At 39.5% G+C, this 14053-nt stretch overlaps 1 protein-coding gene across 17 annotated transcripts in view; it reads left to right on the plus strand.

The window, feature by feature from the left end:
- ZC3H12B (zinc finger CCCH-type containing 12B) overlaps positions 1–14053 on the plus strand; it is a 461523-nt gene that overhangs the window by 326931 nt on the left and 120539 nt on the right. The window lies entirely within an intron of this gene.

The following is a 14053-nucleotide window of genomic DNA, read 5'->3' on the forward strand; positions in this document are numbered from 1 at the left end:
ATATCCACCATCTCATTTGAGTCTCATAATAATGACAATATTTTATTATTTATCTTTACATACTAAATTAAGTAATTGAGCCTCAAGGATGTTAAAGGTCTGTACAGTCACATAGCCAGTACACGATGGATCCAGAAATCCAACTGTGGTCTATTTCTAAGCCCAGTTTTTTTTTCCACTACCACAAGCTGTACATTATTTTATCCAGGCTTAGAATAAATGGAACTCATCTGGAAAATGAATTAAAAAGGGAAGAGTCACTGTTACTTATGTATGCTAAAAGTATGAACAGGTAAGAACACTTAAGAATAAGGACAATGTTTTATATTCTTTTAAAAAATTCTTCAGACTTGAGACTGAAGCTCTGAACAAGATGCAAGCAAATGTACAAATAAAATATTAATGCATCTTTCAGAGCTCTAGACATTATGAAAGATTAAAGAAATAGTATTTGTAAAGCCCTTTAATATCATTTGAAGAAAGTGGTTATTTAAATATAATATTTGGAGCTGTAACACTCAGGCATACAACAGAAAGAGAAAGAATAAAGAACGGGATATAAGAAGATGTCAGTTTTTCTAGGGGATTGTCTATCACAGTCCTTGTGTTAGTGTAGACTTTTTAGAAACTGCCAAAGAAGTGTACCTCACACTTCTTTCACTAACCTCCAACCAAAAGTAATTGCAAACTTTAAGGGATTTAAAGTGAGTTCTCTCTGTCAATGAGTGTACTGACTGCTTGTTATTCGTGTCATAGCAACAATAAAAGCCACCAATAGAGAGTTTGTGTTTAAAATTGGTATTAATAATGATTTCAGAAAATATGTAGTTTCTGGGGAAGCCTATTCATTAAAATCAAAGAAACTACATTTCCCTTTTTGACAAATAAATGATTTGTGAAGATGGAAGCCATTAACTTGCTTATTAGTATGTTGAAATTTTAATTAGATCCAGCAAAAGTATTTTAGATTCAAAGGCTCTGAAAGTTGATATTAGATGATGAGACTATATGTAGAAGCCTAGTGCTCCAAAAACATGCATTCCAAGCCTTCCAAGTCCAAGTAAATGTAGGTATCAAATATTATTAATTCAACTGTGGTGGGGAAGCAACAGAGGTTTAAGATAAGTGCACTGACATCATGGGCTTTCAGCCTGATTGCGGACATATTTTAAGAAAGGAGGGAGGGAAGAAGAGAGGACAGGAGAGAGGAAGGGAGGAAGGGAAGGAAGGAAGGAAAGGAAGGAAGGAAGGAAGGAAGGAAGGAAGGAAAACATGTCAATTTGAATGCGGACATCATATTTTAAGAAAGGAAGGGAGGGAAGAAGAGTGGACAGGAGAGAGGGACAGAGGAAGGGAGGAAGGGAGGAAGGAAGGAAGGAAAGGAAGGAAGGAAAACTTTCAATTTTCTTATTTGATAAACCAAACGATATTGAGAGGTAACGATTGTTATCCACATTTCACAGGTGGGGAAACTGAGGTTTGGAGAACTAGATAACCTGTATAAAATCACACAAGTATGCATCAAGGTCAGATAGGAATCAAATTCATTAAATGTAAAATCTATCCTTGTCTTTTTACATTGCTAAATTACAATACACAGGAAAAGACTGAAAAGAAAAAATAGCATGTCAGTAGTAAAATACATAAAACTGACTTTACAGTAAGAATTCAGAGAAGGGTGAACTGAATTCAAGCTGGACATTAATCAGTCCATGATTTTCTTGTGAAAAATATAGTTCCTATGGTGGGCCTTGTAGATTTTCTAAATAGAGAAAAAGGAAGAAAGAATAATGTATCTGAGTCTGTTTCTTCAGGAATCCCTGTTCAACAGGGATTATGCCATTCACCCCACAGTACGATTGTTAGGATTGAAAGAGATAGCATATGTAAAACCATTTTGTAAACCACAATGAGATACCATCTCAAACCATTTAGAATGGCAATCATTAAAAAGTCAGGAAACAGCAGGTGCTGGAGAGGATGTGGAGAAATAGGAACACTTTTATACTGTTGGTGGGACTGTAAACTAGTTCAACCATTGTGGAAGACAGTGTGGTGATTCCTCAGGGACCTAGAACTAGAAATACCATTTGATCCAGCCATCCCATTACTGGGTATATACCCAAAGGATTATAAATCATGCTGCTATAAAGACACATGCACACGTATGTTTATTGCAGCACTATTTACAACAGAAAAGACTTGGAACCAAACCAAATGTCCATCAGTGATAGACTGGATTAAGAAAATGTGGCACATATACACCATGGAATACTATGCAGCCATAAAAAAGGATGAGTTCATGTCCTTTGTAGGGACATGGATGAAGCTGGAAACCATCATTCTCAGCAAACTATCGCAAGGACAGAAAACCAAACACCGAATGTTCTCACTCATAGGTGAGAATTGATCAATGAGGACACTTGGACACAGGAAAGTTAACATCACACACCGGGGCCTGTTGTGGGGTGGTGGGAGGGGGGAGGGATAGCATTAGGAGATATACCTAATGTAAATGACGAGTTAATGAGTGCAGCACACCAACAACATGGCACATGTATACATATATAACAAACCTACGTGTTCTGCACATGTACCCTAGAACTTAAAGTATAGTTATATATATATACTTTATATATATATAGTGTATATATAGTATATATAGTATATATATAGTGTATATATACACTATATATAGTATATATATAGTGTATATATACACTATATATAGTATATATATAGTGTATATATATAGTATATATATTATATATATACTTTATAGTATATATACAGTTATAGATATACTTTATATATAGTATATATACAGTTATATATATACTTTATATATAGTATATATAACTATATATAAAGTATATATATAACTATATATACAGTATATATATAACTATATATACAGTATATATATAACTATATATAGTATATATATAACTATATATAGTGTATATATAACTATACAGCGTATATATATAGTTATATATACACTATATATAGTATAGTAATATATATTATATATAGTTATATATATACTCTATATATAGTATAGTAATATATATTATATATATAGTATAGTAATATATACTATATATATATATGAAAAGAAAAACTACCTATTGGTTGGGTACTACGCTCACTACCTGGGTGACGGGATCAATCATACCGCAAGTCTCAGCATCATGTAACATACCCATGTAACAAACTTGCAAATATACCTCCTGAATCCAAAATAAAAGTTGAAATTTTTAAAGTAAAAAAAAAATTACTAAGCATTAATTGATTACGGATGGAGTAAGATGGCCAAATAGAAGGCTCCACCAAGCATCCCTCCCACAGGAACACCAAATGTGTAATAACTATCTAAACAAAAATAGCACATTCATAAGAAGAAAAAATCAGGTGAGCACTCATAGTATTTGGTTTTAACTTTATATCACTGAAATAGGCACTGTATTAGTCCACTCTCGCACCGCTATAAAGAACTGCCCGATACTGGGTAATTTAGAAAGGAAAGAAGTTTAATTGACTTAGGTTCTGCAGGGCTCGGGAGGTCACAGGAAACTTACAATCACGGTGGAACGGGAAGCAATCATGTCCTTCTTCACATGGCAGCAGCAAGGAGACGTGTCCAGCAAAGGGGGGAAAGCCCCTTATAAAACCATCAGATCTTGCGAGAACTCACTCACTATCATGAGAAAAGCATGAGGGTAACTGCCCCCCATGATCCAATTACCTCCCATCACGTCCTTCCCATGACACATGGGGAGTATGGGAACTACAATTCAAGATGAGATTTGAGAGGAGACACAGCCAAACCATATCAGGCACTGAAGTGGGTAAGAAAGTCTTGAATCTCTAATACCACTCCTTCTCCACTATCCTCTAGCAGTAGATGTGTGGTGTGAGAAAATAATCTGTGCTCTTGGGAAAGGGAGAGTACAGCCGTTGTGAAACCTTGCGTTGAACTCAATTTTCACAGTGAGATTTGAGTTTTGCTGCCCTGTCACAGCATAAAGCAAAACAGGACTGAACTCAGCTGATGCCCGCCAATGGAGGAGGCATTTAGACCAGCCCCAGCCAGAGGGGAATTATCCATCCCAGCAGTTGGAATTTGAGTTCACTGCAAACTAAAGTGCTTTGGGGTTCTAAATAAATTTTAAAGGCAGTGTAGGACACAAGGACCACAACTCCTAGCTGAGTCCTAGTGCTATGCTAAGCAAAGAGCCAGTACACATTGGGGGAATGTGACCTGCTGAGACACCAGCCATAGTGGCTAAGGGAGCACATGCCACATCGCGCCCAACCCTTGACAGCACAGCTCATGGCTGCGAAAGAGACACCTTTCTTCCACTTGTGGAAATGAGAGGGAAGAGTAAAGAGGACTTTGTCTTGCACCTTGAATACCAGCTCAGCCACAGTACGGTGGAGCACTGATCAAAGTTTTGAGTCCCCCATTGTAGGCCTTAGTTCCTGGGTGACATTTCTAGATACATCCTGAGCCAGAAGGGAACCCACCACCTTGAAGGAAACGACCCAATCCAGGCAGGACCCATCACCTGCTGCCTAAAGATATATTGGCCCCTGAATAACCCACAGCAATGCCCAGGTAGTACACCATAGGCCTTGGGTGAGACTGGGACATGCTGGCTTCAGGTGAGATCCAGCATATTTTCAGCTGTGATAGCTACAGTGAGAGACTCCTCCTACTTGAGAAAAGCAGAGGAAAAAGTAAAGGGGACTTTGTCTTGCACCTTAGGTACCAGCTTGGCCACAGGAGGGTAGAGTACCAAGTGGGCTCTTGGGGTCTCTGATTCCAGACCATGGCTCTTAGACAGCATTTCTGGACGTGCCTTGGGCCAAAATGGAGCCCACTGCCCTAAAGGGTGAGTCTCAAGCCTGGCAACATTCACCACATGCTAAAGATCCATTGGGCATTAAGTGAACATCAGTGGTAGCTTGAAAATACTTCCAGTGGGCCTGTGGTGGTGGTGGTAATGGGCTGAGGCTCTGCTTCCTGTGGAGAGGATAGGGAAAGCATCTCATTGAGCACCAACTCAGCCATAGTACAATAGCACAGGTAGATTTCTAAGGTTTTTGACTCTAGTCTTTGGTGGCTGGACAGTATTTCTGGACTGCCCTGGTACTGGAGAAACTTGCTGCCCTGAAGGGAGAGATGCAATGCTGGCTGGCTTTATGACCGGCAAATTGTAGCGCCCTCTGGCCTTGAGTGAAAATAGGTGGTAGCCAGACAGTGGTTACAATGGGCCTTGGGTGAAACCGAGTGTTTTGCTGGCCTCAGGTCTGACCCAGCACATATCCAGTGGTGGTACTCACTGGGCTGCTTAAGTCACACGAAACCTAGCTCCAAGCAGCTCAGCAAAGAGAGATATTCTGTTTGGGAAAAGTAAGGAAAGAAAACAAGCGTTTCTGCCTTAATACATAGAATTCTTCCAGATCTTATCCAAGGCCACCAAAGTGATACCTTTTTGAGTTTACAGAAACCACAGTATTACTGGGCTTGGGTTGCCCTCTAATGCAGATACAGCTAACATCACAACACCCAAGTTCTTTCAAATACCCAGAAAGCCTTCTCAAGATGGACTGAGTACAAACAAACCCAGATTGTGAAGACTACAATAAATATGTAACTTTTCAATGCCCAGACACCAAAGAACATCTGCAAGCATCAAGACCATATACGAAAACATGACTCCACCAAACTAAATAAGGCACCAGGAGCCAATCCAAGAGAAACAGAGATATGTGACCTTTCAGATAGATAAGATAGCTGTTTCGAGAAAACTGACAAATTCAAGATATCACAGAGAAGGAATTCAAAGTTCTATCAGATAAATTTAATAAAAAGATTGAAATAATTAAAAAGAATCAAGTAGAAATTCTGGAACTGAAAAATGCAATTGGCATACTGAAGAATGCACCAAAGTCTTTTAATAGAACTAATCAAGCAGAAGAACAAATTAGTGGACTTGAAGGTGGGCTATTTTAAAATATACAGTCCGAGGAGACAAAAAAAAAAGAAGAAAAAACAATGAAGCACACATAGAATATCTAGAAAACGGCCTCATAAGAGCAAATCTAAGAGTTATTGGCCTTAAAGAGGAGGTAGAGAAAGAGATATGATTAGAGAGATTATTCAAAAAATAATAACACAGAACTTACCAAACCTGGGGAAAAAAATCGATATCTAAGTACAAGAAGGTTACAGAACCCCGAGTAGATTTAACCCAAAGAAGCCTACCCCAAGGCACTTAATAATCAAGCTTGCAAAGGTCAAGAGTAAAGAAAGGATCCTAAAAGCAACAAGACAAAAGAAACAAATAATATACAGTAGCGCCACAATACACCTGGCAGCAGACTTTTCAGTGGACACCTTGCAAGCAACAAAAGAGTGACATGACATACGTAAAGAGCTTTGGGGAAAAAAAAGAAATGGTTAACCAAAAAAAAATTCTTCAAACATAATGAAGAAATAAAGATTTTCCCAGACAAACAAAAGCTGAGGAATTTTACCAACACCACACTTACCCTACATCAAATGCTAAAGGAAGTACTTCAATCAGAAAGAAAGTACATTAGTGAGCAATAAGAAATCATCTGGAGGTCAGTCACAGCAGCTCAGCCTGTAATCCCAGCACTTTGGGAGGCTGAGGTGGGCAGATCACGAGGTCAGGAGATCAAGACCATCCTGGCGAACACGGTGAAACCCCATCTCTACTAAAAATTCAAAAAAATTAACCGGGCATGGTGGCTGGTGCCAGTAGTCCCAGCTACTCGGGAGACTGAGGCAGGAGAATGGCATGAACCTGGGGGGTGAAGCTTGCAGTGAGTGGAGATTGTGCCACTGCACTCCCGCCTGGGTGACAGAGCGAGACTCCATCTCAAAAAAAAAAGAAATCATCTGACCTTACAATACTCACAGATAATAATAAGCACAAAGGAAAATTCAAAATATTATAACACAATAAATGTGGCTTGTAAACTTCCCCTATCTTAAATAGAAAGACTTAAAGATGAACCAATCAAAAAGAACTACAACTTTTCAAGTCAAAGACACTACAGTGAGATATAAATAGAAATTGAAAGATTAAAAAGACGAGATTAATTTAAGGTGTAGAGTGTTTTTTAGTTTATTCTTGTTTGTTTAGGTAAAGAGTGTTAAGACTTTATCACCCTGAAAATAATGGGTTATAAGATAGTATTTGCAAGCCTCATGGTAACCTCAAATCAAAAAAATAAACAACAGATACAAAAAAAATTAAGAAATTAAAGCATACGACCAGACAAAATTACCTTCACTAAAAGGAAGACGAGAAGGAAGGAAAGAAAGAAGACTACAAAACAACCAGGAAATACATCACAAAATGGCAGGAGTGGGGGAGGAGCCAAGATGGCCGAATAGGAACAGCTCCAGTCTACAGCTCCCAGTGTGAGTGACTCAGAAGGGTGATTTCTGCATTTCCATCTGAGGTACCAGGTTCATCTCACTAGGGAGTGCCAGACAGTGGGCACAGGTCAGTTGGTGCACGCACGATGTGCCTGCCAAAGCAGGGTGAGGCATTGCCTCACTCGGGAAGTGCAAGGGGTCAGGGAGTTCCCTTTCCTAGTCAAAGAAAGGGGTGACAGACGGCACCTGGAAAATTGGGTCACTCCCACCCTAATACTGCGCTTTTCCGACGGGCTTAAAAAATGGCGCACCAGGAGATTATATCCCCCACATGGCTCAGAGGGTCCTATGCCCACGGAGTCTCGCTGATTGCTAGCACAGCAGTCTGTGATCAAACTGCAAGGCAGCAGCGAGGCTAGGGGAGGGGTGCCCGCAATTGCCCAGGCTTGCTTAGGTAAACAAAGCAGCCGGGAAGATCGAACTGGGTGGAGCCTGCCACAGCTCAAGGAGGCCTGCCTGCCTCTGTAGGCTCCACCTTTGGGAGAAGGGCACAGACAAACGAAAAGACAAGAGTAACCTCTGCAGACTTAAATGTCCCTGTCTGACAGCTTTGAAGAGAGCAGTGGTTCTCCCAGCACGCCGCTGGAGATCTGAGAACGGGCAGACTGCCTCCTCAAGTGAGTCCCTGACCTCTGACCCCCATGCAGCCTAACTGGGAGGCACCCCCCAGCAAGGGCAGATGGACACCTCACACGGCCGGGTACTCCAACAGACCTGCAGCTGAGGGTCCTGTCTGTTAGAAGGAAAACTAACAAACAGAAAGGACATCCACACCAAAAACCCATCTGTACATCACCATCATCAAAGACCAAAAGTAGATAAAACCACAAAGATAGGGAAAAAACAGAGCAGAAAAACTGGAAACTCTAAAAAGCAGAGCGCCTCTCCTCCTCCAAAGGAACGCAGTTCCTCACCAGCAACGGAACAAAGCTGGACAGAGGATGACTGAAGAGCTGAGAGAAGAAGGCTTCAGATGATCAAATTAATCCGAGCTACGGGAGGACATTCAAACCAAAGGCAAAGAAGTTGAAAACTTGGAAAAACATTTAGACGAATGTATAATTAGAATAACCAATACAGAGAAGTGCTTAAAGGAGCTGATGGAGCTGAAAACCAAGGCTCAAGAACTACGTGAAGAATGCAGAAGCCTCAGGAGCTGATGTGATCAACTGGAAGAAAGGGTGTCAACGATGGAAGATGAAATGAATGAAATGAAGCAAGAAGGGAAATTTAGAGAAAAAAGAAGAAAAAGAAATGAGCAAAGCCTCCAAGAAATATGGGACTATGTGAGAAGACCAAATCTACGTCTGATTGGTGTACCTGAAAGTCACGGGGAGAACGGAACCAAGTTGGAAAACACTCTGCAGGATATTATCCAAGAGAACTTCCCCAATCTAGCAAGGCAGGCCAACATTCAGATTCAGGAAATACAGAGAACGCCACAAAGATACTCCTCGAGAAGAGCAACACCAAGAAACATAATTCTCAGATTCACCAAAGTTGAAGTGAAGGAAAAATGTTAAGGGCAGCCAGAGAGAAAGGTAGGGTTATCCTCAAAGGGAAGCCCATCAGACTAACAGCAGATCTCTCAGCAGAAACTCTATAAGCCAGAAGAGAGTGGGGACCAATATTCAACATTCTTAAAGAAAAGAATTTTCAACACAGAATTTCATATCCAGCCAAACTAAGCTTCATAAGTGAAGGAGAAATAAAATACTTTACAGACAAGCAAATGCTGAGATATTTTCTCACCACCAGGCCCTCCTTAAAAGAGCTCCTGAAGGAAGCGCTAAACATGGAAAGGAACAACCAGTACCAGCCGCTGCAAAATCATGCCAAAATGTAAAGACCATCGAGACTAGGAAGAAACTGCATCAACTAACGAGCAAAATAACCAGCTAACATCATAATGACAGGATCAAATTCACACATAACAATATTAACTTTAAATGTAAATGGACTAAATGCTCCAATTAAAAGACACAGACTGGCAAATTGGATAAAGAGTCAAGACCCATCAGTGTTCTGTATTCAGGAAACCCATCTCACGGGCAGAGAAACACATAGGCTCAAAATAAAAGGATGGAGGAAGATCTACCAAACAAATGGAAAACAAAGGCAGGGGTTGCAATCCTAGTCTCTGATAAAACAGACTTTAAACCAACAAAGATCAAAAGAGACAAAGAAGGCCATTACTTAATGGTAAAGGGATCAATTCAACAAGAAGAGCTAACTATCCTAAATATATATGCACTCAAAACAGGAGCACACAGATTCATAAAGCAAGTCCTGAGTGACCTACAAAGAGACTTAGACTCCCACACATTAATAATGGGAGACTTTAACACCCCACTGTCAACATTGACAGATCAACAAGACAGAAAGTCAACAAAGATACCCAGGAATTGAACTCAGCTCTGCACCAAGTGGACCTAATAGACATCTACAGAACTCTCCACCCCAAATCAACAGAATATACATTTTTTTCAGCACCACACCACACCTATTCCAAAATTGACCACATACTTGGAAGTAAAGCTCTCCTCAGCAAATGTAAAATAACAGAAATTATAACAAACTATCTCTCAGACCACAGTGCAATCAAACTAGAACTCAGGATTAAGAATCTCACTCAAAACCGCTCAACTACATTGAAACTGAACAACCTGCTCCTGAATTACTACTGGGTACATAACGAAATGAAGGCAGAAATAAAGATGTTCTTTGAAACCAATGAGAACAAAGACACAACATACCAGAATCTCTGGGACACATTCAAAGCAGTGTGTAGAGGGAAATTTATAGCACTAAAGGTCCACAAGAGAAAGCAGGAAAGATCCAAAATTGACACCCTAACATCACAATTAAAAGAACTAGAAAAGCAAGAGCAAACACATTCAAAAGCTAGCAGAAGGCAAGAAATAACTAAAATCAGACCAGAAATGAAGGAAATAGAGACACAAAAAAACCCTTAAAAAAATTAACGAATGAAGGACCCGGTTTTTTGAAAGGATCAACAAAATTGATAGACCGCTAGCAAGACTAATAAAGAAAAAAAGAGAGAAGAATCAAATAGACGCAATAAAAAATGATAAAGGGGATGTCACCACTGATCCCACAGAAATACAAACTACCATCAGAGAATACTACAAACACCTCTACACAAATAAACTAGAAAACCTAGAAGAAATGGATAAATTCCTCGACACATACACTCTCCCAACACTAAACCAGGAATAAGTTGAATCTCTGAATAGACCAATAACAGGAGCTGAAACTGTGGCAATAATCAATACTTACCAACGATAAAGAGTCCAAGACCAGATGGATTCACAGCCAATTCTACCAGAGGTACAAAGAGGAACTGGTACCATTCCTTCTGAAACTATTCCAATCAATAGAAAAAGAGGGAATCCTCCCTAATTCATTTTATGAGGCCAGCATCATCCTGATACCAAAGCCGGGCAGAGATACAACCAAAAAAGCGAATTTTAGACCAATATCCTTGATGAACATTGATGCAAAAATCCTCAATAAAATACTGGCAAACCGAATCCAGCAGCACATCGAAAAGCTTATCCACCATGATCAAGTGGGCTCCATCCCTGGGATGCAAGGCTGGTTCAATATACGCAAATCAATAAATGTAATCCAGCATATAAACCGAACCAAAGACAAAAACCACATGATTATCTCAATAGATGCAGAAAAGGCCTTTGACAAAATTCAACAACCCTTCATGCTAAAAACTCTCAATAAATTAGGTATTGATGGGACGTATCTCAAAATAATAATAGCTATTTATGACAAACCCACAGCCAATATCATACTGAATGGGCAAAAACTGGAAGCATTCCCTTTGAAAACTGGCAAACGACAGGGATGCCCTCTCTCACCACTCCTATTCAACATAGTATTGGAAGTTCTGGCTAGGGGAATCAGGCAGGAGAAGGAAATAAAGGGTATTCAATTAGGAAAAGAGGAAGTCAAATTGTCCGTGTTTGCAGATGACATGATTGTATATCTAGAAAACCCCATCATCTCAGCCCAAAATCTCCTTAAGCTGATAAGCAACTTCAGCAAAGTCTCAAAATATAAAATCAACGTACAAAAATCACAAGCATTCTTGTACACCAACAACAGACAAACAGAGAGCCAAATCATGAGTGAACTCCCATTCACAATTGCTTCCAAGAGAATAAAATACCTAGGAATCCAACTTACAAGGGATGTGAAGGACCTCGTCAAGGAGAACTACAAACCACTGCTCAAGGAAATAAAAGAGGATACAAACAAATGGAAGAACATTCCATGCTCATGGGTAGGAAGAACCAATATCGTGAAAATGGCCATACTGCCCAAGGTAATTTACAGATTCAACGCCATCCCAATCAAGCTACCAATGACTTTCTTCACAGAATTGGAAAAATCTACTTTAAAGTTCATATGGAAACAAAAAAGAGCCCGCATTGCCAAGTCATCCTGAGCCAAAAGAACAGAGCTGGAGGCATCACCCTACCTGACTTCAAACAATACTACAAGGCTACAGTAAGCAAAACAGCATGGTACTGGTACCAAAACAGAGATATAGATCAATGGAACAGAACAGAGACGTCAGAATTAATGCCGCATATCTACAACTATGTGATCTTTGACAAACCTGACAAAAACAAGCAATGGGGAAAGGATTCCCTATTTAATAAATGGTGCTGGGAAAACTGGCTATCCATATGTAGAAAGCTGAAACTGGATCCCTTCCTTACACCTTATACAAAAATCAATTCAAGATGGATTAAAGACTTAAACGTTTGACCTAATACCATAAAAACCCTAGAAGAAAACCTAGGCATTACCATTCAGGACATAGGCTTGGGCAAGGACTTCATGTCTAAAACACCAAAAGCAATGACAACAAAAGCCAAAATTGACAAATGGGATCTAATTAAACTAAAGAGCTTCTGCACAGCAAAAGAAACTACCATCAGAGTGAACAGGCAACCTACAAAATGGGAGAAAATTTTTGCAACCTACTCATCTGACAAAGGGCTAATATCCAGAATCTACAATGAACTCAAACAAACTTACAAGAAAAAAACAAACAACCCCATCAAAAAGTTGGCCAAGGACATGAACAGACACTTCTCAAAAGAAGACAATTATGCAGCCAAAAAACACATGAAAAAATGCTCACCATCACTGGCCATCAGAGAAAAGCAAATCAAAACCACAATGAGATACCATTTCACACCAGTTAGAATGGCAATCATTAAAAAGTCAGGAAACAACAGGTGCTGGAGAGGATGTGGAGAAATAGGAACACTTTTACACTGTTGGTGGGACTGTAAGCTAGTTCAACCATTGTGGAAGTCAGTGTGGCGATTCCTCAGGGATCTAGAACTAGAAATACCATTTGACCCAGCCATCCCATTACTGGGTATATACCCAAAGGACTATAAATCATGCTGCTATAAAGACACATGCACACGTATGTTTATTGTGGCATGATTCACAATAGCAAAGACTTGGAACCAACCCAAATGTCCAACAATGATAGACTGGATTAACAAAATGTGGCACATATAAACCATGGAATACTATGCAGCCATGAAAAATGATGAGTTCATGTCCTTTGTAGGGACATGGATGAAATTGGAAATCATCATTCTCAGTAAACTGTCACAAGAACAAAAAACCAAACACCGCATATTCTCATTCATAGGTGGGAATTGAACAATGAGAACACATGGACACAGGAAGGGGAACATCACACTCTGGGGACTGTTGCGGGGTGTGGGGAGGGATAGCATTGGGAGATATACCTAATGCTAGATGACGAGTTAGTGGGTGCAGCGCACCAGCGTGGCACATGTATACATATGTAACTAATCTGCACATTGTGCACATGTACCCTAAAACTTAAAGTATAATAATAATAAATAAATTTTTTTAAAAAAGGAAAAAAAAGTTGGTATTCCTTAAAAGTTAACCTTTTATGGTTAATAAACTATTGCTATAGTTTTAAAAAAATGTCAGGAGTAATTCTTTGCTTATCATTGAATGTTACTAATTATTCAGTATTACCAATAACATCAAATGTAAATGGACTAAATTCTACAATCAAAAGACATAGAGTGGCTGAATTGATTTTAAAAAGACCCAATGATATGTTGCCTATGAGAAACAGACTTCCCTTGTAAAGACACAGACAGACTGAAGATAAACGGATGGAAAAAGATATTCTATGATATTTGAAACAAAGAAAGAACAGGAGTTGGAACATATGGCTAGCCAGTTTTCCCAGCACCATTTGTTAAATAGGGAATCCTTTCCCCATTTCTTGTGTTTGTCAGGTTTGTTAAAGATCAGATGGTTGTAGATGTGTGGTATCATATCTGAGGGCTCTGATCTGTTCCTTTTGTCTACATCTCTGTTTTGGTACCAGTACCATGTTGTTTTGGTTACTGTAGCCTTGTAGTATAGTTTGAAGTCAGGTAGCATGATGTCGCCAGCTCTGTTCTTTTGGCTTAGGATTGTCTTGCCAATGCAGGCTCTTTTTTGGTTCTGTGTGAACTT

This window comes from Pan troglodytes, chromosome X (genome assembly GCF_028858775.2).
Source record: "Pan troglodytes isolate AG18354 chromosome X, NHGRI_mPanTro3-v2.0_pri, whole genome shotgun sequence".
NCBI lineage: Eukaryota > Metazoa > Chordata > Mammalia > Primates > Hominidae > Pan > Pan troglodytes.